The sequence below is a fragment of the Berghia stephanieae genome, chromosome 7 (genome assembly GCF_034508935.2).
Source record: "Berghia stephanieae isolate SIO BIC M18660-M18661 chromosome 7, UCSD_Bste_1.3, whole genome shotgun sequence".
Lineage (NCBI taxonomy): Eukaryota > Metazoa > Mollusca > Gastropoda > Nudibranchia > Aeolidiidae > Berghia > Berghia stephanieae.
In genome coordinates, this window is record NC_088366.1 from 1,133,185 (window position 1) to 1,160,684 (window position 27,500).

A 27,500-nucleotide genomic window follows, 5' to 3' on the forward strand; every position below is an offset into this window, starting at 1 on the left:
AATATGGCTGGCGGATCCGTGGGTATATTACCGAAACGCATAGCATCAATAGATGGAACGAAATTGACACCACTCATCTATTTGTTATTGTTTTTAGACAGCCATTTTGTGCAGAATATTTATCGCTAAATTCTATCAATCCGACTACAAACGTTCAAGGTTACACGTTCTTTAGCCTGTTGGTCCATTACATCCGGTTGATGGATGTTTAGGCTATTTTACCTAAACGCATAGCATCTATCAACCCCCTCCTCCTCCTCCTCCCCCCCCCCCCCCCCCCCCCCCCGCCATCCACAGCGACGTGGATGGCTGATGATAAACCACCAAAAACCGACAACACAAAGGGAAAAATTAAGCCTGAGTTTGGATGGATTCTTTCATCTGTTATCTCCAGCCTGACATTTTTATGATGTTGACGATTCCCAAATAGTCTGAAAAAACGCATTTTGAATAATTTTAGTCCGAAAATTCAATTCGTCCTTCAAATTTAGATAAACCCTCATCTTTCCCAGAAAACTCTCAAACCTGGGACCTAAATCCGAGGTTTGAGAGTTTCTGTGGAAACACGAGGATCATTTTAATCAATCGATATTTCAAGGATGAGTATTCTGACTAAAATTTTAAATACATATTTTTTTTAATAAAGCATAGTGGGGCAGTGATGTGGCGATGGTTACAATCTAATCGGAACACAAACGATTTGCAATTGAAATCTCCATCATAGAATACATGACCTCATTAGATAACACGGTGGAGAGTTCAGTTTTACACTCTTTATCCTCGTGCTAAAATTAACTTTTGACAACAGCCTCCGTGTAGATTTGAACTTGTTGGAGTCGATGGTGAAAATGGCGCCTAAATGGAGACGCCTCCAGGGTTTGGCAGCCATTTGGTTATTTCGGTCTTACCTCAAAATGGACCCCTAAAAGAACGGGTTTTGATTCTGCTTGAAGTTATGAGGAAGACGCTATTGTTCACTGGGTCTTCAGTGGTCTTCAAGGAAAGTTCCATTTTTGAGAGTTTTTGACAAGATGAGGGTTCATTTTGATCATCATCATCATCATCATCATCATCATCATCATCATCATCATCATCATCATCATCATCATCATCATCATTTCATCTTCGTTATCATCTGTATCATCATCCTACACGATCTGCCATTATCAACAGATTTTCAAGAGATGGGAATGAGGTCAGCTGTTTTGTGACTTCATCGTATCTGTCAAGATGCACCCTCGACATTTTGGATGTCGTTTTTGGTTTGCAACGACTATTTAATACATAGTTTTTCGTTTTGTTTTGGTTTGGTTTTGGTTTGTTTGTTTGTTTAGAATTTTAAAAAGAGCTTGCCCTTGACAAATTCATCGGGTTTCATGAACAAAAAATCGACTAAAATAGTAAAATACTTGTTTTTTAACAAATCTTTTTGAACATTGAAAAGTAATAGTATTAATAGAAAAATGAAAAACATTAGCTTTGATCCTACGCTAATAATTTGTCTCAGAAACCTGTAATAAATAGGCATGGGGTAAAAGTAACCCCGGGTATGCTACGGATATAGTCGGTGTTAGGGATGAGTGAGTTAAAATGACCGTCATCTTGTCAAAAACTCACAAACATGGGAGTTCCTTGAAGACTTACCGAAGTCCCAGGTTTGAGAGTTTTTGCCAAAACAAAGGTCGTTTAAATCTATGGATATTTGAAGGATGAGTTTTTTGGCCAACATTGTTAGTGTGTATTTCAAAGTATGGGAGAGTAGTGATGATGGTGATAGTGGTTGGGGCCACCTTATTTGTGCTGCTGTTTGACTGTGTGCCGTTGTATTTTTTGTTATCAATATTCCTATTATGATGAGGATAATGATGTATGCTGATGGCCATAGAGATAAAGAGAAAGGAGAAATGTTTGTGTAGTCATTTAGAGTGGCGTGGAGGTTTGAGATAACGGCTGATAAAGATGTGAGGAAATGTGATGGGATGTCGGAGATGAAAGAGGCGGTGAGGTTACTGTGGATGTTGGCGTCAATGGGTTGGTGGGACTTGGTGTGTTTGGGGATTAGGGATGGGGGTAACGTTATTGATGATGATGATGATGGTGATGATGATGATGATGATGATGATGGTGGTGGTGGTGGTGGCGGTAGTGGTGATGGTGATGGTAGTGATGATGATGATGATGATGATGATGATGATGATGATGATGATGGTGGTGGTGGCGGTAGTGGTGATGGTGATGGTAGTGATGATGATGATGATGATGATGATGATGATGATGATGATGATGATGATGATGATGGTGGTGGTGGCGGTAGTGGTGATGGTGATAGTAGTGATGATGATGATGATGATGATGATGATGATGATGATGGTGGTGGTGGTGGCGGAAGTGGTGATGGTGATGGTAGTGATGATGATGATGATGATGGTGATGATGATGGTGGTGATGATGATGATGGTGATGATGATGGTGGTTGTGATGATGATGATGATGATGATGATGATGATGATGATGATGATGATGATGATGATGATGATGACGATCATGATGATGATGATGATGATGATGATGATGATGATGATGATGATGATGATGATGATGATGATGTCACTGAATTTCCAACCGGGATATCCATGATTGAGACGCGCTGTAGGACCATTCGCTCCCCCCCCCCCCTAGAAACACAGCCTCTATTCCTCACATTAGGGCTTTGCACTGAGGCTGAAGCCCGATTTAACTGTCTTTTCTAGAGATAGATCCTAAATGAAAATTTACCCTCGACTGGGGATCGAACCCCAGATCTCCTGATTTCTGTCAGGTTCGATCCTCAGTCGACGCATTTATATATATATATATATATATATATATATATATATATATATATATATATATATATATATATATATATATACATATTAATTATTTTTTTTTCTCTCTCCGCATAGCGTCCATAAGCTAACATAACAGGCGGGGTTATCGTATCAGTAAGGTCGAGGGTTCCAGTCCCCATCGCCGCGAAATTTTCACTCTTTATTGTCTACTGACACTTTTCTACTCACTTCATTTTCTGTTATTACCCAAAGTGTTTTATTATCCTGTAGGAGAGAGGCACATTGTCGTGTCGTGCACACAAACATCTCTCAGTAGGGATGGTGGTGAGTAAAGACTACTGTATACATTCTATGAAGACGATGTCAACGAGGATAGGCATGGCTCGGGCATCGGGCATTGGGCATCGCGTCATGTTAGACAAAGAGCATTATCTCTCAGAAAACTTTTACTATAAATTAAGAGACAGGAACATTTATAAAGAACATTTTACGGATTTATCACGTTTAATGCGCTTCATAACGTTTCATTTATTCTCCCTATAAAGCTGTTGGAACAAAATTATTTCCATTTCATACAATACCACAAGTCGTCCATTAAATTTGGTACTAACAATCTTACAATAATATCCGTCAATACCCATAGCCATTCCACCTGAGTCGAGTGGAGCAATGTGTGTGTGTGTGTGTGTGTGTGTGTGTGTGTGTGTGTGTGTGTAGTGTCTTGCCAAGGGACACACCGTTGGGACCAGATTTTTCCATAATATATGTCATCCTTACGGCCATTGACCACGCTTAAGATTGCTTGACTATTGTGACCCACGAGCAGAACGCGAAATCAAAGACGATTTGTAAGTAAAAGTTTGCTGGTCAAAACAGGAGAAAATCTGTTTTGTCAGTCGTTCCGAGTACTGGCCATCCCGAGTACTGGCCGAGTATCCGAGTATACGAGTGCCCCGTGTCCTTACCGAATGATAATCCGTCCTGTCAACACTTGGAACGGTGAATGGCGTTGGAAACCGATCGTCTGGATTGCACCATATATAATAATGTGACTATGTCCACAGTTTTTACTGATGTCACCACATGACACATCTTGCTCGAGTCCAGCCGTAGCCATCGTTAACAAATAGCCTGGCAGTAGAATCCTCTAGGACTGGCAGTTTGACGTCATTTTTTAGGATTGTGTAGCGTCTAGTGAGTTGTCGTTAGTAGAGCTCAAGGAAACAAGTTATTTCATTGGTTGAACTATTGAATATAACTCACGATTTGTTTTCTTTTGTGGCAAAAGTCTGGCATTTTGACGTCATTTTCTGGTCAGTATCAGGCTATAACTTAGCGGTCCAGCCTTCTATGACACACGATGGCACAACCGATGACAAGTGAAATAAAACAAGATGGCAACGACACGAGGTTCAAGACTAGTCTCCTCCTCCTCCATCCCCCTCCTGCTCTTCCTCCTCCTCCTCTTCCTCCTCATATTCCACCATCTCCTCCTCCTCCTCCTCCCCTTCCTCCATCATCCCTTCCCCCTCCTCCTCTTACTACTCCCATTTCCCTTACTCCTTCTCTTTTCCTTCTCCTTCTCCCCCACCCCCTCCACGACCACCTCATCCTCATTCTCCTCAAATTAAGCTTTTCAAATTGAGCTTTAATATAGAGCAATATTCACTACAATAAACGTGCTCAATGCGCTTCACAAGGGGTCCCTGGCCAACAACATTTAATATGTAGGACAGGACAAGACGCCTGTTAGGCGATATTACAATTTTTTCGGACAGATACAACGCTGTTAACAGCCAGGTACTCATTTTACACCTGAGTACGATGAGAGAATATGAGTAAAGGGCCTTCTCCAAGGACTCAACTATGGGTCGAGCGAGGCTCGAACCCAGGACCTTCCGATAAGAAAGCGTGTATCATACCATAAGACCACATAGACCACCACCATCTCCTCCTCTCTTCCCCCCTCCTCCATCACCACTTCCCCCTCTTCCTCCTCCTTCCCCCCCCCCCCCCCCCTTTTTCCACCAGCCACCCCAAAGCCCGTCCCCTAACCGGTACAACAAGATTCCACAGGCATCCCTGGGAATCCCCGAGACTGGAGACAACCAAGACTTATCTAGAAGATTCCAGACAAACACAAGACGGACGGACCTGCCGAGAGAGAGAGAGAGAGAGAGAGAGAGAGAGAGAGAGAGAGAGAGAGAGAGAGAGAGAGAGAGAGCTGAACACACAACGAGACACAACTCAACCTTACACTGAACACACTGTCTTCAAATCCATTTTGGCCAGAAGACTTGAGATTCAATATACCGATTTACAACTGGCCAAATACGACTCAAACTTGGCATGAATTTGAAGAAGGCTTCTTTGAATTGTCGGAATAAAAATAAAATTGTTGTGACCAGTTTGCTAAAATCTTCATCGATTCATATCTGAACAGATAACTGTCATGCTCTGTAATATCTAATTTTGACAAATTTGGCCAGAAAACTCGTCCTTCAAATATTGATCGATTTAAATAGCACTCATCTTGGCAAAAACTCTCAAACCTGGACTTCGCAAAGTCTTCAAGGAACTCCCAGGTTCAAGAGTTTTTGCTAAGATGAGGGTCAGATAAATCGATCGATAGTTGAAGGACGAGTATTCTGGCCAAAAGTTTAAATACGAGTTTTTCCATAGTATAGAAGTTACTTTTTAAAGTTAAACATTTTCTGGCCAAAATTGTCAAAAAGTGTTTTATTCAGATTTTGGCATGATTGGACTAAGACATGACTTGAGTTGTCTCTCTCTGTCTTGTGGGGTGCTAGGCAACTGTAGACTCATAACAGTCTCAGGGATGACATGATTATCATGATAGAGGGTGGGGGTGGGGGGGGGGGGGGGGGGTGGGTGGATGCAGTAGACCATGGGTTACAATACCAGATAGAAATTTAGGGGGTGGGGGGGGGGGGGGGGGGGTAGGGTACATTTATATATTGGTGATGGTGCAATAAGGGAGAAAAGGGGGGGGGGGGGGGGGTGGATGTCTTGATCTTATCATTGGTGATGGGGGCAAGAACGGTGTGTGTGTGTGTGTGTGTGTGCATGTGTGTGTGTGTGTGTGTGTGTTGGTTATGTGGAGAATGGATTCAGTTCAATTCTATACAAATATTGGAGAATCTAGATATATAGATTTTGATAAGAAGAATTATATGTATGTATGTAATATGGTGGTGACACGGGATGCCAAATAGGCATATTGCTTGATACTATTTATTATTGGAAATGTACAATGTACTTTATTTATTTACATTATATAAACTCTCCCCCCCCCCCTCTCTCTCTCTCTCTCTCTCTCTTATATATATATATATATATATATATATATATATATATATATATATATATATATATATAATGTATGTATCTGTCTATCTATCTATCTATCTATCTATCTATCTATCAATCTATCCATCTCTATATATCTATCTTATCTCTATTTATCTATATATCTATATATCCCCCTTCCCTCCTCCTCCTCCTCCCCCCCCCCCTCTCTCTCTCTCTCTCTCTCTCTCTCTCTCTCTCTCTCTCTCTCTCTGCTAAACATTCTTATCCTCTTTTTGAGCTTGAGCTATAAGCGTGATTTTTTTTATAAATAAAAAAACAAAACAAGCAAAAAAAACAAAAAAAAAACAAACAAACAAAAAACAAAAACAAAAACATTTTCTTATTTCTTTTTAAATTATACATATTGATTTTTGTGTGTGTATATTTGTGTGTGACCTGACATCTCAAAACGGTATTATTTCGGGATACCTAGATTGTAAAAAAATTGGTTTAATCCAAATTCGACCAGAACTATGAGATCTTAGTTTTCGTACCGATAAGAAACCGTGTCTATATTCTTCAATTGATACTATGTAGTTGGGTAAAATACTCACAACATCCACCAGCCGAATTAAACATAACTTTTAACGTTAATTGTCTGACTAATAGAATTTAACTTAGTGAGAATTTAGCACTAACAAGAAAAAGATAATAACAAGTGAGAGAGCTGAGTGACGTCATCTTCGTTCCTTCTAAAAGACTTACAGAATCAACCTGAATTTCATATGGTTTGATTACAAGATCAGTTTGACTTCATCATTGAAATTATCCATAGAAAACATCGTTGACTAATAGAATTTAACTTAGTGAGAATTTAGCACTAACAAGAAAAAGATAATAACAAGTGAGAGAGCTGAGTGACGTCATCTTCGTTCCTTCTAAAAGACTTACAGAATCAACCTGAATTTCATATGGTTTGATTACAAGATCAGTTTGACTTCATCATTGAAATTATCCATAGAAAACATCGTTTTGGGGCCAGTAGGACACAGAGAGAACAGTTAGGGGTTTGTTTTCCCGCCCTTGAATCATCAATTCACACATCGTGCCTGGACGTATCGTCACACACACACACACACATACACACACACACACTTCCCCCTAACACCCACCCTTATCTCCTCCCACAGATAAACATCTCGTATAATATATCAAAACACACAAACATATATATATATATATATATATATATATATATATATATATATATATATATATATATATATATATAAAAGTGCAAGAAACAATGTGTATGCTAAAGGTGTACGTAACGGTTTGATTCCTACCGTCAATAACCGTTATCATTCCACATTCTTTGCTTGACTGAATTCCAGCAAATTTATCCGGACAGTCATTATATTACACATAAATATATATTATATTATGTATATATTTATATACGTCGATAAATTGAATATCGAGTGTATGAAGACCTAACGGTACACCCAACACAAACAGTTTAATGACAGAGGTGTCGTCCATACAACGAACGTCCAATGAATTCAACGTGACATCAAACACACGCCCAGGATGCACCCAACCACAACAACAACAAAACACATTTCTACCAATCGTGCCCAGAAAACCATCCCCCCTTCCAATAACCATCAAATTAAAATGCCTTCCCGCACTTGTCAACAAGTTTCAAATCTCTCATTTATAAAAGACTCCGTTGAAATGTCAAGTTTCAAACTTTCTAACAAGTTCTGAAAAGTAATTTTTTAAAAATAAATATAACACAGCTTCAAAAAAGAACAAAATACCAGCCGTGGAACATTTCGGGCTCAAAATCCTTCTTCAGCCAACAACAAAAACACTGGAAACAAATACATGACTAAAAATAACCAGATCGACGTCAGAGTAATAGTTGGTATGTCCTCTCTGTAAAAAAAATATCTGGAATGTCTTTTCTTGTTGGCTGAAAAAGGGTTTTGAGCCCGAACCGTTCCGTGTTTGGTATTTAAAAGCTGTTCATATCCCTGTTTGTTTCTTACTTTTTCCAGTCCACAGCTTCTAGCAGCTTGGCACCACTTTGACAAGCTGTGTGTCATTTTAATACAACGGTAGCTATAAGAAGTCAAACGTTTTCACGCCATCATGAAATTTGTAAAAACACCCCAAAAACTAACCAACTTTTTGTCAGAAAATGGTTGATTCTCGTCAGCGTTAATTCTGTATCCGTGTCCTTTGATTTGGTTCAAATAACCCTTTTATCTACGGTTTGTTTTATTGATGTGTTTTGTATTTCTTGTGTCATCCATTCCTTCCACGAAAGGATCCGTTTATCGATCCGTATCTTGCCGCCAATTCGATCTGTTGATTCCTGAATTTTAAAACCATCCAAAGTCAATCAATCACATGTGATACGGAGATGAAATGTGTTGGGACTTGTATCATGGTTGGTGGCTGCGGTGGTGGCGGTGGTGGTGTTGACGGTGGTAGCGTATCGGATGGAATGAAATGGGAGTACGTTTAAATGATAGATAGGTAGAAGAATATCAGATTTCAGTAAAGATTTCCACAATGGTGGTTAAAACACATTTACAAACCTGTATTCTCAGGGACAGATGGGGGTGAAAAACGAAAAGAATGAACGAAAGAAGAAGAAAATGAAAATGCAAGAAACGAGAAGAGTACATCAGACGAAATGAAGTCAGAGAAGAAGAGCACGAAGAAGAAGTGAAGATGAGAAAAGATGAAGAAGAGAAGAGAGAGAAGAAGAAGAAGAAGAAGAAGAGAGAGAAGAAGAAGAAGAAGAAGAAGAAGAAGAAGAAGAAGAAGAAGAAGAAGAAGAAGAGAAGAAGAAGAGAGAAGAAGAGAAGAAGAAGAAGAAGAAAGAAGAAGAAGAAAAGAAGAAGAAGAAGAAGAAGAAGAAGAAGAAGAAGAAGAAGAAGAAGAAGAAGAGAAGAAGAAGAAGAAAGAGAGGAAGGAGAAGGAGAAGAAGAAGAAGAAGAAGAAGAAGAAGAAGAAGAAGAAGAAGAAAAGAAGAAGAAGAAAAGAAGAAGAAGAAGAAGAAGAGAAAGAAGGAAGAGAAGAAGAAGAAAAGAAGAAGAGAGAGAAGAAGAAGGAAGAAGAAGAGAAGAAGAAGAAGAGAAGAAGAAGAAGAAGAAGAAGAAGGAGAAGAAGAAGAAGAAGAGAGAGAAGAAGAAGAGAAGGAGAAGAAGAGAGAGAGAAGGAGAAGAAGAAGAGAGAAGAAGAAGAAAGAAGAAGAGAAGAAGAAGAAGAAGAAAGAAGAAGAGGAGAAGAAGAAAAGAGAAGAAGAGGAGAGGAAGAAGAAGAGAGAGAAGAAGAAGAAGAAGAAGAAGAAGAAGAAGAAGAAGAAGAAGAAGAAGAAGAAGAAGAAGAAGAAGAAGAAGAAGAAGAAGAAGAAGGAGAAGAAGGAGAAGAAGGAGAAGAAGAAGAAGAAGAAGAAGTAGCGATCAAACAGAATAAAAAAGAAAATACCCACCCCCCTCCCCCTTCCCTTCCCCACCTCCTCTCTAACTCAAACAGACACGTCATCGCCATACCTTTGTCATTATCAAACTCGACTATAATTTATCACAGACAAGAGGATGAGAAAGTCAAACATATTCCAGGATTCTAGAAGTTTCTAGTCATCAATTGCCAGATCGTATCAGGCCATGTCTCCACCCTTGACAAACCTACCAGACATCCCCTATCGTTTACAAACGGGATTCTGGCCAAATATGACAAAACTCATTTATTTCAATTTGACCATAAAACCTTTGCTCCAGATATTGATATTTCAAAATGACCCCGAACGCCCTCTGAAAATGACTAAAATTCAACGATACAATTCCCAAGTTGAGGTGTTAAAATTTTTTTAAGTTATTTATTTTGATAGAGGAATATATAAAATGAATATTTCCAACCCAAAATGAAATTATACAAATGCATTTCGTCGGTGAAAGACGATTTGAAAAGCAGACACTGTCATCAAATACAAATAAAACAATATCTATTAATGTCTCTACAACTACAACAACACACAAACAGATTGAACGAAATAAAACTGATAAGAACTGGATCTTGTTGACTCGGTGACAATTTGCCAGGGAAATCAAAAGATAGAAGAAGAATAATAAAGACAATGATAGAATGATATTATCTAGATAATAACGGTAATGGTTTGGGTGATAGGGATGAAGATGATGATGATGATGATGATGATGATGATGATGATGATGATGATGATGATGATGATGATGATGATGAGATGATGATTATGATGATGATGATGATGATGATGATGATGATGATGATGATGATGATGATGATGATGATGATGATGATGATGATGATGATGATGATGATGATGATGATGATAATAATAATAATAATAATAATAATAATAATAACAACAATAACAACAACAAAATAGACCTAAATGCCGGACTGAATGAAGTTTATTCGTTCATGTTACACAAAACAGGTTGGTAAAGACTATAAGACTCAAACTGTCTGGATTCAAACGTCAAAGGAGATTGAATGACATATCGTAACGATCAACAAAATCTGATGCAAATGTCCATAACAACTAGATGCCCTTCTCCAAATGAATTGCAAAGATTTTAAAGGGAACCAGATTGGTCAACAAAATACAGTTATCTACATGCGCTGTTGTGTTGATCTCAGAAGAAGGCAGTGGGGGCTGCCTGGAGCCTGAGATCTCTCTCGGAAAGGTGAAGGTGAAAATGGAAAGGCTTTGGATGGAAGCTGTACAACAATGGACGCTCCGGGTACAAATCCTCAACATACACCACTTTGTATCTTCAATTATAGATTTGAACATTGAAAAACTGCTTCTACAATATTTGTAAATTTTGGAAAATGAAATGTTTCTTGGACTGTTTAAATAAGAAGACTATTAATGAAGAAAAACTATATTTAATTTTATCCTTCTCCACCATGAAACCATAACAAAGATGAAACAAACACTACCCTGTTTCCCTCCAGGCAGAAAATCCCAGTCAAGGCTGATGGAAAAGCAAATGGTCTCGGTCTAAATAACGTTGGAGAGAACAAAATAAATATCAGAGAAAGAGAGGGGATAGGCAAGAAGTGACGTGTTTGGCCTACAAGAGAAGGTTGAGGGGTCGTCGCCAAGATGTTATACCCGGGACGAGGGGCAGAAGAAACAGGAAGAAACAAGGAGATTGTGGATCATCACCAAGATGTTATACCCGGGACGAGGGGCAGAAGAAACAAGAAGAAACAAGGAGATTGTGGATCATCGCCAAGATGTTATACCCGGGACGAGAGACAGAAGAGACAGGAAGAAACAAGGAGATTGTGGATCATCGCCAAGATGTTATACCCGGGACGAGAGACAGAAGAGACAGGAAGAAACAAGGAGATTGTGGATCATCGCCAAGATGTTATACCCGGGACGAGAGACAGAAGAGACAGGAAGAAACAAGGAGATTGTGGATCATCGCCAAGATGTTATACCCGGGACGAGAGACAGAAGAGACAGGAAGACACAAGGAGATTGTGGATCATCGCCAAGATGTTATACCCGGGACGAGAGACAGAAGAGACAGGAAGACACAAGGAGATTGTGGATCATCGCCAAGATGTTATACCCGGACGAGAGACAGAAGAGACAGGAAGACACAAGGAGATTGTGGATCATCGCCAAGATGTTATACCCGGGACGAGAGACAGAAGAGACAGGAAGAAACAAGGAGATTGTGGATCATCGCCAAGATGTTATACCCGGGACGAGAGACAGAAGAGACAGGAAGAAACAAGGAGATTGTGGATCATCGCCAAGATGTTATACCCGGGACGAGAGACAGAAGAAACAGGAAAACATACCAGAAGGTTGGGGTTCACAACTCTGAGGCGGGACTTCACACAGAAACAAGTCGGAACAAGAATAAAACAATACCAGATTTGAGTATTTTTCCACAGACTGAAGACACAAAACATTGTACAAATAGCGTGTATTTTGCGTGTGGCTACAAAAGGTCTGGATGAAAATCCGCCAAACCCTGACCCAATCATCAGACGAATGATTCAGAATAAAAGATGTCACGTAACGATTAGGCTGTGTTTACATCCATTCCCACGAAACCTGTCACCGTGAAATGACAGAAACAACCGTTGGATTTTCTCGTGATTATATTTACACTTGAACAATACGCCATACACATCTATATATATAGGTATATATACATAATAATTTTTAGACGACAGAGGCTGTTGGTTTATACCACGTGATTTGGTTATGCATGAAAGATGTTCCGACAAAGAACGCCTCCCAAGACAAACATTTAAATTAAATTCATTCAATTTAGCAATTTGTTAAGGTTTAATTTTTATTTAGTTCATCAGCCGAGCATGACGGGATATTTAGAGATGATGGTGGTGGTGGTGCGGTGGCGGTGGTGGTGGTGGTGGGGTGGATGATCAGTTGTAAGGGGAGGCAACAGGCAGTCATCAGTGACAAGATCATCGTTCTTGTAGATAAAAGGACATTTGAATTGTGTCGTGGGAAATGGGCATTAGGCAGATTCTCGCTGGTTTGGAGTTTGATGATGATGATGGTGATGGTGATGATGATGATGATGATGATGATGATGATGATGGTGATGGTGATGATGATGATGATGATGATGATGATGATGATGATGATGATGATGATGATGATGATGGTGATGGTGGTGATGGTGATGATGATGATGATGATGATGATGATGATGATGGTGATGGTGATGATGGTGATGGTGATGATGATGATGATGATGATGGTGATGGTGATGATGATGATGATGATGATGATGATGATGATGATGATGGTGGTGATGATGATGATGATGATGATGATGATGATGATGATGATGATGATGATGATGATGATGATGATGGTGATGATGATGATGATGATGATGATGATGATGATGATGATGATGATGACGACAACGATAATGATGATGATGATGATGATGATGATGATGACGATGACGACGATGATGAGACAATACATAAATCACCCATCTAACAAGCTTGTGTAATACAAATTCAATACCAGCCAATCCGTGAAAACATCCCACAAGAGTTGTTCCCATCTCTACGCATGACTACCCCCATTTCACACGGGACTTTATTATTTTCTACATTGACATCAATATCATCATTATCAAATTTAAAAAGACATCTACATCCACTCAAAGACTCTGCATCGGTTTAGAAAAATTCTCTTTTTTTTAAAGCCAAACTTTAACTAAACAACTTTTTAAAATAAAGTTTTAGATTGGCCAGAAAACTTTAATGCCATGGTTATCATTAATTAGTAGATTTTTGACCAATCAAAACACGGGATTTGTGACACAGCTTCAAGCATGCTCGGACAAATAATATAGCTGGTGGCGGAGGAAGTATCTATTGAAGCTGTGCGTTTAGTTTTTTAAAAACTCGGAATTACGTACTAAGAACCAAAACACAAAATAATGTGAACATCAAACGTTTATTATAGTCTGATACAATTTAGTGAGAACTACTCATAAAAATGGCTGGCTTAAAACAAAAACAAAGAGCTGAGTGACGTCATGTTCGTTATATCTACAGTTTGGCTGTCGAAACAGTAGAAATGTCGTTTTGTCATCGTTAATCTGTTGTCAATGATACTTATTTGAATTCAATGATCCCTGACGACAGCTGACGTCACAACTATCTTGTCACCCATCAATGAGTTTGAGGGTCGGCGGGTTCGTTTCCTATTGGAGACAATTATGGATGACATTTTCCCACAGGTCTTGGAGACATCTGAAATCGGCCAAGCATCTCCCATGGCCTTTGATTATTGTATAATTGTTTTGTATTACTTGTATTTGGCCATTTCAAAGACCGATATCCTCCGTTTTTGTCGTTTGTTTTTGTTTATTTTGTGAAAAATTATTTGTTTGATTTTTATCTTGTATTTTATTTTTTTTTATTCATTTATTTATTTATTTATTTTTTTTTTGGGGGGGGGGGAGGGTTGGGAGCTGTTGCTTTAAAAATTGTTTTTGTTTTGTTGGGAGTCTTTGGGGTTTTTTTTTCTTATATAGTCAATCTACTTTTTATTTTTTATTTTATTAGTTACTTGGGGTAATAATAATGTTAGGCATATCTGTATCATCCAATAACAGTTCATTTATTTAAGGATTCACAAGCATCGTATCCGACGTATACATATATGCAGGTCTGACATCCGAGCCCACTTATTGGCCTAGTTTACCATTGTTGTAATGGACAATTCTATTTAGTCATTTTTTGAGATTTCCATTACAACAATGAGCCCATAAGGAATTGGGTTATCAGAGCTGCAGATACGTGCACATCGAACGCTTCACAGAATATAATGATGAGACATAAAGGATGTAGAGAAGTGCCAGATGAAAAAAGAAATAAAAATACACATACAGTGTCAAAGAGTCCAATCCACACCGGTGTGTCCGCTTCATGCTGAACCGGAAGTTAAATTTCTTTTTAAAAACTGAATTAATAGCATAAAACCTTCAATTAAGCTGGATACGGGTAGTCGTCATCAGAGAGGTCCTGTTTATGTAGAAAGCTCGTTGTTGATGTTTTTAGAGCCCAATTGGGTGATCCGTTCTTGCTTACTTACTTATCCGAACCAGCGACCACCTGAGATCTGGCCCTTCGGTCTTGTGCCATGACGTAGAAGTTAGACGTCTTTTGTACAAAATTGTATCAATCAGATTTCAAACGTTTAAGATAACACGACGGGAAATAAATAGCCTATTAATAACAAAAAAAAAAAACCCCCGAGAAGATTTGAAGCAAAAAGTATTCAGTGAGAGCACCTCCTCTCCCCACCCACCCCACCACCTGAAACGTTTTTCAGTCTTTTTCTCGTTGGTCTCTTAAAAAGATGGACCACACCAATGACCAATGTCATCATTTCTACGTGTCTTTTAACTTTAAAAAAAAAAGATCCTTTGACAAGTTGGAGATTTTCCAATACTGGAATATACACCGTTGTCATCAACAACAAAGAGTTGTTTCTCTCAGTGTCCGTTCTTATCAATAAGATTCAATAGTCTGATATCACGTCGACCAGCAACGGCGAGCAGCTTGGTTCTAAACAAAGAAAATCGGTACTTTTTACTCTTCATGCTGGCTAGAACTGTTCATATGTCATGTGATCAGAATGTATAAAAGTCAAAACACGATCATATTTATAATGTTTTTCTCCTCTGGATACACGTTTATGCTCGTTGGAGAAATATTTCATAAGGGCGTCCGCCATTGTTCCGATAGTTTAGAGCCAGTTACTAAGTTACTATGCGTCATTACGAGGGAAGTGACGTCATGACTGTTGAAGTGCTTTGTCCACAAATGGACACATCAAATGGTGCAATGAACTTTGCTTTTGTTTACTTTTGTTTTGTTTATTTTATTGCTTATTTTATAAAGAAAATGAAAGGACCAACTGCACAATAATAAATTCAAAAACATCACCAACCAAAAAACTACTTCTAATAAAGATAAAGAAACACTTCAGGCCAGGGGCGTGGATAAACTGGTTGATTTGATGCCTGGCACCGCGTCCATCTTTTTTATTTACAAATTTAGCATGTTTAAAGTCGTTTTCTTCCAATTCTGGCACCACCTTATAGATACTGTAAGCATGCCACGCCACTGCCTCAGGCACAGACTTTTCCACAATTTCACGGTACAGTCGGATTTCATCAAATCTAGTAAACATTTCAAGATCTATTTTTATCAACGTATATTAGATATCTAGTCTATATCTATGCAAATACGTGCACATCGATTTTCTGTGTATCAATTTGATTCGCTTGCACTGCGAATTTGGATTTAGATTGTTTTTAAATTGCGCATAATTATCCTCATTAAAAAGAATAAATTCAATCCCCTTTCTCAATCATCGGGTTTACAAAGTGCGTAAATAAACAAACGTATTCGATAAACATTATCCAGGCATCCACACACACATCATGGGAAAATTTCCCGCGTGTCATTTGATAGAATTTGGACTGATTCAGACTGGTAATTTCTACAGTTACAACTGGAGGTCAAAGAATTCACCTTTCATTTCATTTCAATTCATTTCGATTCAATTCAATTCAACTCAATTCTAAAGCCACATCGTCGTCATCGTTGATGAATTATCCTTTATTATGCAGATTCATAAATGTATAAAATTGTATTTTGATGAATATAATTGTATACGTCTATATATATATATTCTTTATTTCAATCTAGACCAGAACTGGTATAGGTGTGTTATCAATGGGATACTATTATTCTCATCGCAGGGCTATAGCCTACTATTAAGAAGGTTTAATGTTTATTCTATACAATGATAAATAATAGGGAAACCGTTATAATATGTCGTGTCTCCAGGCTTGTTGGATCGGGTTGCCGTCGTCAAAACCATCATCAGCGGCTTGCACGGATGGATGGTTCTCGAATCTACTTCACGGTGTTCAATCATTTCACGGACGGTTTGATGGTTGCTTCAATCTACATCATCATCATCCCCTTCACAAATATACCAAGACAGTGTCGGCTCTCTACTACTTAGTAAAAATACTGAGTACATCATGGGAACGTGAGTCCAATGCTATGTTCAATCAGTGCCAGTACCAGCCACTGCCTCTCTGTTGTGGATTGGCCAAACCCTAAGAGCTTACTTAATTCCTCTAAAAAAATGAGTCAGTATTTCTCTAACACACGGACACAAAAATGTTGCCTTTATTTGATGAGGAGCCATGGACTGGAGACTGTGGGAGCAGAGCGCTACTGTACCCCATGCCCAGACAACCGTTAGGGGTTTCCCATGGTTTTGTAGACTGTGGGATAACGGATGACGGAGATCCAATCACAAAAGCCACTCCAATAATCCTATTATTATTTTTATTATTGTACAGCCGTGATCAGAGGAAAATTTTAAAATAAAAACACATTTTTTAAAAACGGCTGGAAAACTCGTCTTTCAAATATCGACCGATTACAATGACCCTCATTCAGGCAAAACTCTCAAACCTGGGAGTTCCTTGAAGACTTCTTAATGTCCCGGGTTGAAAGTTTTTGCCGATATGAGAGTCATTTAAATCGATCGATATTTGAAGGATGAGTTTTCTTGCGAAAATTTTAAAAGTGTGTTTAATTTTTTTTTTTCAGGGTTCGACATTAGATGCAAATGATGGTGGGATTCAAAACCGTGAATAATAATTGCCGTTATGATTCGTGTGACAGAGTTCTGGTGTAATCTCTACACATAATATACACATTCTCACAGACTTGATTGTCTAGTTAACTCACGGACCTACACTGGAAAGACGCGTATTTAGAATTTTGGCCAGAAAACTCGTCCTTCAAATATCCATCGATTTAAATTACCCACAACTTGGCAAAAACTCTCAAACCTGGGGCCCTGCGAGGTTTTCAAGGAACTCCCAGCTTTGAGAGTTTTTGTCAAGATGATGGTCATTTAAATCGATTGATATTTGAAGGACGAGTTTTCTGGCCAATTTTTGTTTATAATCCGTGCCTTTCCAGAGTCCGGCACTTCCATATCTTCAGTTAGAGCATCAGCTCCTACGTGTGTCCTATTGCTTTCAAATACAAGATGTACATTAACTCACTCAATCCTAACACCGACTATATCCGTAGTTTACCCAGGTTACTTTTACCCCATGCCTATTTATTAGATTTTTCTGAGACAAATTATAGGCGTAGTAACAAAGCTAATGTTTTTCATGTTTACATGTTAATGATAGTTGAATAAAACTATCTATCCCCATGCTCATTTTGATACATTTTTTTCCAATCTAGGATAGAGTGAGTTAACAGACACTTGGCACATATCATTATGATGACTTATTATGATGAGATGTTCTTCTGGCCATGGAGATTCGACACATTGTCCTCCATCCGTTTAGTGCGGCTATGTGGTCTAGTGGTAAGACACTCGCTTTCTGATCGGAAGGTCCTGGGTTCGAGCCTCGCTCGGCGCATAGTTGAGTCCTTGGAGAAGGCTCTTTACTCACATTCTCTCACCGTACTCAGGTGTAAAATGAGTACCTGGCAGTTAACAGCGTTGTCTCTGTCCCTAAAATTTGTAATATCGCCTGACAGGCGTCATGTCTCGTCCTACATGTTATGTGTTGCTGTTGGCCAGGGACCCATTGTAAAGCGCTTTTAGCACGTTTAGTGGATATTGCGCCATATAAAAGCTCAAGTTTTTTTTTCTTTTATAATTTGTAACCAATCAAAATTTTGCTGTTCAAATATTACAAAGTTTTTGATAAATTACTTTTTTTAAATGAAGAAAATGCATTCAGCGTTTAAAAATGTATTTTAAAAACCCTGGACAGAATGCCATGGAATTGAAATGTGGGACAAACCCATTAGAAGCTGAAGGCCCCTCGAAAAGGCTGGACGGAACGTGGTCGAATTGAAATGTGGGACAAACCCATTAGAAGCTGAAGGCCCCTCGAAAAGGCTGGACGGAACGTGGTCGAATTGAAATGTGGGACAAACCCATTAGAAGCTGAAGGCCCCTCGAAAAGGCTGGACGGAACGTGGTCGAATTGAAATGTGGGACAAACCCATTAGAAGCTGAAGGCCCCTCAAAAAGGCTGGACGGAACGTGGTCGAATTGAAATGTGGGACAAACCCATTAGAAGCTGAAGGCCCCTCGAAAAGGCTGGACGGAACGTGGACGAATTGAAATGTGGGACAAACCCATTAGAAGCTGAAGGCCCCTCGAAAAGGCTGGACGGAACGTGGTCGAATTGAAATGTGGGACAAACCCATTAGAAGCTGAAGGCCCCTCGAAAAGGCTGGACGGAACGTGGTCGAATTGAAATGTGGGACAAACCCATTAGAAGCTGAAGGCCCCTCGAAAAGGCTGGACGGAACGTGGTCGAATTGAAATGTGGGACAAACCCATTAGAAGCTGAAGGCCCCTCGAAAAGGCTGGACGGAACGTGGTCGAATTGAAATGTGGGACAAACCCATTAGAAGCTGAAGGCCCCTCGAAAAGGCTGGACGGAACGTGGTCGAATTGAAATGTGGGACAAACCCATTAGAAGCTGAAGGCCCCTCGAAAAGGCTGGACGGAACGTGGTCGAATTGAAATGTGGGACAAACCCATTAGAAGCTGAAGGCCCCTCGAAAAGGCTGGACGGAACGTGGTCGAATTGAAATGTGGGACAAACCCATTAGAAGCTGAAGGCCCCTCGAAAAGGCTGGACGGAACGTGGTCGAATTGAAATGTGGGACAAACCCATTAGAAGCTGAAGGCCCCTCGAAAAGGCTGGACGGAACGTGGTCGAATTGAAATGTGGGACAAACCCATTAGAAGCTGAAGGCCCCTCGAAAAGGCTGGACGGAACGTGGTCGAATTGAAATGTGGGACAAACCCATTAGAAGCTGAAGGCCCCTCGTGGATTCCTCGAGGAAGGCTTTTGGTTGGACTCAAACCTTAAAATACAAGAATCTTCCAATCCAATTGTAATGACATATCAGGTCCAAACCGACATAAAACCGTATAGAGACGAAAAGTCACATTTTGGACTAAAAGTTTAAGTGTTGACAAGTCTGAGATTACCATGAACGGGAAATTAATTCTGACGTTGCCTAAACCCCCCCCCCCCCCCCCCAAAAAAAAAAAGACAAATAAACAAAAAAAAACAAAACAAAACAAAAAACGACTGACTATGATGATCAACAGGCTGCTAGAAATTGTGGACTGAAGAAAGCCAAGTACAAAAATATATATCACAATTTTTTTTAAACAACACATTTTAAAGATATAAACATGGAATGTTTCGATCTCAGAACCCTTCTTCAGCTAATAACAAAAACAGTAATATACAGCAATACACCACGAATTCATCTGGAGGATTATTCGTGGAGTTTTAAGGTGTTTTTTTTACAGTTTTATTTTATTGGTTGACGCAGGGTTCAGGACCCAAAATGTTCACGTATTAATGGATTTGTTCTTTTTGAAAGCTGCTGTATTCATTTCTGTACATTAAAACGCCCGACTGTACCGTATATTTAACGGTTATGACTTCAATCGGCATTCACCCGACAAAACTGTGACAATTCAAAAAGCTTCCAGGAATACATCACAACGATACGAGCCATTCAATACAGCAATAATCATAATAATAATGATAATAATAATCATATTTTCACACCCAGGGAAAATTAAAACATTTTCTTAGATGTGAAAAGAAGAATTTGCAATAGAATAAATAAATAGAATGATAAATAAAAGCCCGAGATTCGCCATCAGCCAATCCATCCGTAAGGTTAACAAGAACTATGGACGACTCGGGAGAAAAAAAAAACCCAAAAAAACATTTTTTTAAATTTTGGCCAGAAAACTAAATCTGGATATGTCGATTGATCTAAATGAGCTTCATCTTGTCGAAGGCTCTCAAACCTGGGACTTCTTTGAAAATTTTCTAGTAGTCCCAGGTTTGAGAGGTTTTTAATTTGGACGAGATGAGAATCAATTTAATCGATCGGTATTCGAAGCACGAGTTTTCTGGCCAATTTTTTAATGTGGTATTTTTTTTCTGAGTACAGCAGAAATATGGCGTTTTCTGAAAAATACTTTTTTTTTCCTCTTTACATTTAGTCCAGAAAACTTTTACTTCAAACATCGATGAATTGAGATGACCTTCAAGAAAGTCTCGGGTTTAAGGTTTTTTGAAAAGTTGAGAATCATCTAAATTCATCGTCATATGAAGCAAAAGTTTTCTGGCCAATAAAGTAAAAATGCCAAAATGGAAAAATGCCAAAATGGAAAAAAGCATTTAGTCGGAGTGAGACAGAACTATGTTTTGTGTATAAAAACCTATTTTATGAAAGGCTGGTGAAAGCGGAGTGTGACAATCACAATTTGATGACATGAAATAAATATTCTATTCAAACCTCATTAGCCTCAGAGGCCGTGGACGGCCATTTATTTCACGACTGCGCTACGGTTTTCTATAGAAATGAGGAAAAGAAAAGGGAACTTGAAAGGATGCCACGTTGACGATTTCACGGCATCCGAAGAGATTAGAAATAATAATACATTATAACGTAAAGCGATGTAGTGTGTGGATTTAGGAATTCGTGAAGGGTTTAACTTTGGTAGACATTGAATTCAAATAGAGGTGCTGATACTCATTGGCCGGTTTGTTCATCCAAATTGTTATGGAGTCATTGCGACGTGGACTTATGTACAGGTCTGATAACCCAAATTGTCATGGGCTCATTGTTGTAGTGGAAATACTCTCAAACCGAGACAAAACATTGTCCATTACAACAATGTAAATCAGATCCATAATTGCGTTCGGTTATCAGACCTGTTAAAACGTACACGTCGGCTCATTGATATAATGGAAATACTGTCAAAATAACGTGTATTTAATTTCAGGTGAGATAACCCAAACTGCTATGGGCTCATTTTTGCAATGAAAAGAAACATCAAAAAAAAAAGATGTACTTCTTTGAAGGTCTGATAACCCAGTATTATAATATGTGCTCACTGTTGTAATGGAAATGCTGTAAATACTATACAAACTATTGTCCTCTGTAACAATGTTATATATCAAATAAAGAAACAAGGGAACAGGTACCGAACCCAGGGGGGGGGGGGGGAGAGAAAAAAGAAAAAGAATAGAAGAAGAAGAAGAAGAAGAAGAAGAAGAAGAAGAAGAAGAAGAAGAAGAAGAAGAAGAAGAAGAAGAAGAAGAAGAAGAAGAAGAAGAAGAAGAAGAAGAAGAAGAAGAAGAAAAAGAAGAAGAAGAAGAAAAAAAAAGAAGAAGAAGGAAACGAAGAAGAAAACAAAGAAAGAGTGCTAAACATAAAGAATGAGATAAAGATTTCAAAAAGACATCCCTATGTAAACACGAACCATCGAAATAAAACTATCATAAAATATCAACCCTTTAATGGTGGAGTTTGGATTGACATCAGATCTGGCAGTTGTCATTAAAAAATTAGTAAAAACGGGTCAACTTTGACTTCAATATTCATAACACGTGTCATGTCACAGTTACTGCTGTCTTTAAGAAAACGGTGAGATTTATTATTCGTTGTACTGACTTAGAAAAATTATGAATTGAAAAAGATTATAACATAAAAGCTATGACAGGAAAAATCCCAGTTTGGCTGTTGAGGGGTTAACATCGCTTCTTCATCATTCCTATGTTTGTTTACCGCCGCCATTTCAAATAGACAAAAACCGATGACGTCATCCATCGTGATATCAATAGAATTATTGGACGGGGAATTCTTGTCTCCATTGAAAACGTCTTATCACCGATCATCAACGGTTGTTTGTATTGGATGATAAAATAGTGGATAAAAATCGTCACACATTTACACACACACACACACACACACACACACACACACACTTAGTAATTTAGTAACTGTTGATACAATTTAAATCAGTCTTAATTTCAATGTATTAAAACATAATGTTCCCAGTTGTATTAAATTGTCAAGATGTCTGTGTACATTGTGAAGAAAGTAAAATTGTAATGAGATCATATTATTATAGGATCCACACATTTCTATTAATGTTTATTATATAATTTGTTCGAGCAATGTAAACCATTAAATATTTTCAATTTTGTCGACAATAAAGATTTATTACTATCACTATTACTACTGCTACACACACACACACACACACACACACACACACACACACACACACACACACACGCATACACTAAGAGAGAGAGAGAGAGAGAGAGAGAGAGAGAGAGAGAGAGAGAGAGAAAGTCAAATGTACACGTAAATATAGATATAGATAAATAGATAGATAGATAGATAGATAGATAGATAGATAGATAGATAGATAGATAGATAGATAAATAGATAGATAGATAGATAGATAGATAGATAGATAGATAGATAATAGATAGATAGATAGATAATAGATAGATAGATAGATATAGATAGATAGATAGATAGATAGATAGATAGATAGATAATATATAGATAGATAAATAGATAGATAGATAGATAGATAGATAGATAGATAGTAATAGATAGATATAGATAGATAGATAGATAGATAGATAGATAGATAAGATAGATAGATAGATAGATAGATAGATAGATAGATAGATAGATAGATAGATAAACAGATAGATAGATAAATAGATAGATAAATAGATAGATAGATAGATAGATAGATAGATAGATAGATAGATAGATAGATAGATAAATAGATAGATAGTTAGATAGAACGATAGACAGTAGATTTATATATATATATATATATATATATATATATATATATATATATATATATATATACATATATATAGTTATAAAGAAAAAAACCATGAAATAATAGTGCTCAACTTTTTGATAAAATGAAGAGAGAGAGAGAGAGAGAGAGAGAGAGAGAGAGAGAGAGAGAGAGAGAGAGAGAGAGAGAGAGAGAGGGGGGGGAGATTTGATTAGATAGGTAGTTAGATTTTTTTTTTAAAGAAAGAAATACACAAAGATTTCTATAGACCCGAACCTAAAATTCATCCAACAAACGCTTATAAACCAACGTTTATCCCCATCATAAACCCTACCTTTATAATTATCAATCTCTTTCCCCCTCCCCCTTCGCCCCCCCCCCCCCAACCCACATCCCCTCCTTTCAATATCTTCAACCACTTGTTTATCCACTTCTTATATTTACCAATAACCCCCCCCCCCCCCTCCCCCCTCCCAAAGCAATTGGTTTGTCAGCCAATACATCAAAACAAAACCAATGAACCGTGACGGCCCCGGTGGGGTTGGAGCATCCTCCACCAAGCATATCGCGTATCGATGAAGATCATTGTGCCGACACCCCTTTTGATCTACGTAGGGTAGATACGTATTTCCAGGCCGGTGTTCAGGAATCCTGGACTTTTATTACACCCCCCCCCCCCCCCCTTCTTTTCTCACGTGACTATGATGGTCATGGATGAGTGAATATCTTATCTTTAGTATTTGACAAATGAAGGATGGCGATAAATCAAGTACCGTTATAGATAGGTATGGTAAACATAAAAGTAGTACTTCAGAGTTATCAGACCCGTGGAGCTGGAGTTTATACCGGTTTCTATAGCGTGAAAAGGAAAACGCCAATGCTATTTTATCGAAGAGTACTTTCCGCTAAATCTAACAGACCCAGCTACCAATACGTGCTGGGTGGACAGGGGGGGGGGGGGGGGGGGGGGGGGGGGGGGGGGGGGGGGGGGGGGGGGGGGGGGGGGGGGGGGGGGGGGGGGGGGGGGGGGGGGGGGGGTCTGATATAAAATCACGACTTCGACCGGGATCGATCTCGGTCCCTTTGCGTGTGAAGCGAGTCCTTATCCGACGCAGCAAAGTGGCCCCAAAGATATACAGTAAAATTACTTTAAACCGAAAGAAGCTAAACTGAAAAATACCTTAAACCGCAAAGAATTTAATAAATTGTACTAGTTTCTTCATTATCTTTGTACTAATTCTTACGATGAACCGAAATACTTCTAAGCAGGACTTTCTTTAAACCGAAACAACTTGAGAGCACCTTCCCTTTTTCTCTATCTATTTTTCTTCAAAAATTCGGGAAGGTGGCCCCACATAATAATGCCCGGCAATATTAAAACAAAGAGCGTAAGTATAAGATGAGAGTGAGGGGTGGGGGTAGGCAAACACTTCGATCACTGCACTTGGGTTTGGCCAGCACCACTATTGAAGACTGGAAAAGGAAGACAACGGGTGACTGGCAGGCAAAAAATGAGGAAAGAGGGGGAGTTGGGGGGTAAAATCATGCAAGCGAGATGTTCTCGCTCGTGTGTTGATGCTTTGGAACTGACCATAAGGAGGGGGGTGGTAGACAACTTACCATTGACATGCCATTTCATTTCCACTTTGATTGAATGTGTGTGTGAGAGAGAGAGAGGGGGGGGGGGGGGGTTCTATGTAATTAGGCATTTGAACCTAATGGCTTCTCAACAAAAGAGGGGTGTGTAGTAGACAGCTTAGCATTGACACGCCTTTTCATTTCCATTTCACTTCACCTCTGAGTAGCTGCGCATCATTCATTATCAATTATCGCACAAGAACTTTCGATCTTATTTTAGCTTTGCATTTTACTAAAAGAAAGCACTGTGCTTAAACGTTGGAGTTTAAAATCAAAATACTATGTGAAGCGATGAAAAAAAGGTTGATCAAGACGGAGATATGTAAAATACACGGCATCCCGAACTCAACTCTTTCAACAATTTTGAATTGAAAACGAAAACCGCCAAAAATATTTTTAAAACACCACCAAAAAAATGTAATTAAAAAATAATTTTTTAAGGGGTTACAAAGACGGCATTTATTCAACAACTACATTTAAGGAGAAACCCATGATACGATTAAATGAGCAAATATCTTAAAAAGTTACTACCCTTGAAAAACATCGAAAAACGGGAACTTGCTTTAAACCAAAATGTCTTTAAACCGAAATGGTTTAGAAGGTCCCCAAAATTTCGGTTTAAAGTAATTCTACTGTAGATAGTATGCGCTTGGCTAATAATCTCACAACATTGCCATCCGGAAATATAACGAACCAATACACAAAACTATGTGTAACCTTAAACGTTTATAGTCTGGATAATACAGTTTAGTGAGAATTACTCATAAACTCGGATGTCAAAAAACAATAACAAAAACCCGAGTGACGTCAACTTCATTCTATCTATAAACTGCTAATGCTTATCAAATTCTGTCAGGAGTTTTATATTCAGCATCATCTCGCTTCACCCATCACTGAAACGCAAACACTCAGATACACATACTGACACACACACAGACAAACACACACGCACACACACACACACACACACACACACACACACACACACACAAACATCACCTCCCTTCACCAGCCATGTGAAAATACAAAATTCATGAACATTTTGGCCAGAAAACACATCCCTCAAATATGAATGGATTAAAATGACCATCATGTTGACATCAATAAGGTCTGATAGAAGGTTCCAGGTTTTCACAGGTTTTCACAAGAAAAGGTTCATTTTCATCCATGGGCATTTGAGGAATTCATTTTCTGGCCAAAATCTTATGGAAGATGTTTTTATTTCTGAGTAAGGCAGAGTGGTGCAAAAAAAAAAAAAAACAAAAAAAAAAAAAACATTCTAGTTACAAATATAATTATATCGAATATGTTAGTTAATGTTAAATTATAAAAAAGGTCAACTCCATATAGTACTGATAATATAAGAATTTCAAAGATGGTGATGGACGGATTTCAACCGACGTGCACTTATTTGCAGGTCTGACAACCCAATTCTTTATGGGCTCATTGGTGTAGTGGAAATATCACAAAGTGACGCAGAATAATGTCCGTTACAACAATGTAAAACAACGCCCATAAGTGGGTTCGGATATCAGACCTGCATATATATGAACACGTTGGTTTCAATCAATAGAAATTATACTATTTTCTCGTAACGGAAGAGAGTTTGTCAATTTTTACCAGTTAATTGCCGTAGTCTGGAAAAACTCGTTTTTAAAAATTTGGTCAGAAAACTCGTCCTTCAAAAATCGACCAATTTAAATAACTCTCATCTTGGTAAAAATTCTCACACCTTGGAGTTCCTTGAAGGCCGCGAAGTCCCAGGTTTGAGAGTTTCTGCCAAGATGAGGGACATTTAAATCGATAGATATTTGAAAGATGTGTTCTCTGGTCAAATTTTTAATTACGTGTTTGTTTGTTTTTCAGAGTTCGGCAGTGAACTAGTGAGAGACAACAACACAGGATATGAAAAACACATTGTAATCGGGCACAGTGTGTACAGACATAAAGTGAATAACACATCGGATGGAATAAAACATGAGAGACACAGCACCTTGGTTAGTGACAATGGTGGAGATGGCGACAATAGCGAAAACGATGATGAAAACGATGGTAAAGAGACTGACGATGATGATAGAGACATAGACCAGATTCTATATTGAATTGTGGTTATGGGAGAGGAGGAGGAAAGGGAGGAGGAGGAGGGAGAAGAAAAAGTTTGCAGGGATGGTGATTATCGACTTGTTCTTATTTGCAGGTCTGATAACTCAAGAAGTTGTTATGAGCTCATTGTTGAAATTAAAATACTATTAAACCAACATAATATTATTATATTGTCCATTACAACAATGTTAAATCAAGCCAATAATCGCATGCGATTATCAGACCTGAAAATATGACACGTCAGTTTAAACGATTGATTGAACTGATTTCCAGTCACAATACAATAAACAAGCTGAAAA

The 27,500-nt window shown here is 38.5% G+C and overlaps 1 protein-coding gene across 1 annotated transcript in view; it reads right to left on the reverse strand.

Annotated features, from left to right (window-relative positions):
* The window catches only part of LOC144976318 (uncharacterized), a 230,156-nt gene that overhangs the window by 201,812 nt on the left and 844 nt on the right, over positions 1-27,500 (reverse strand). The gene's annotated exons all lie outside the window — the stretch shown is intronic.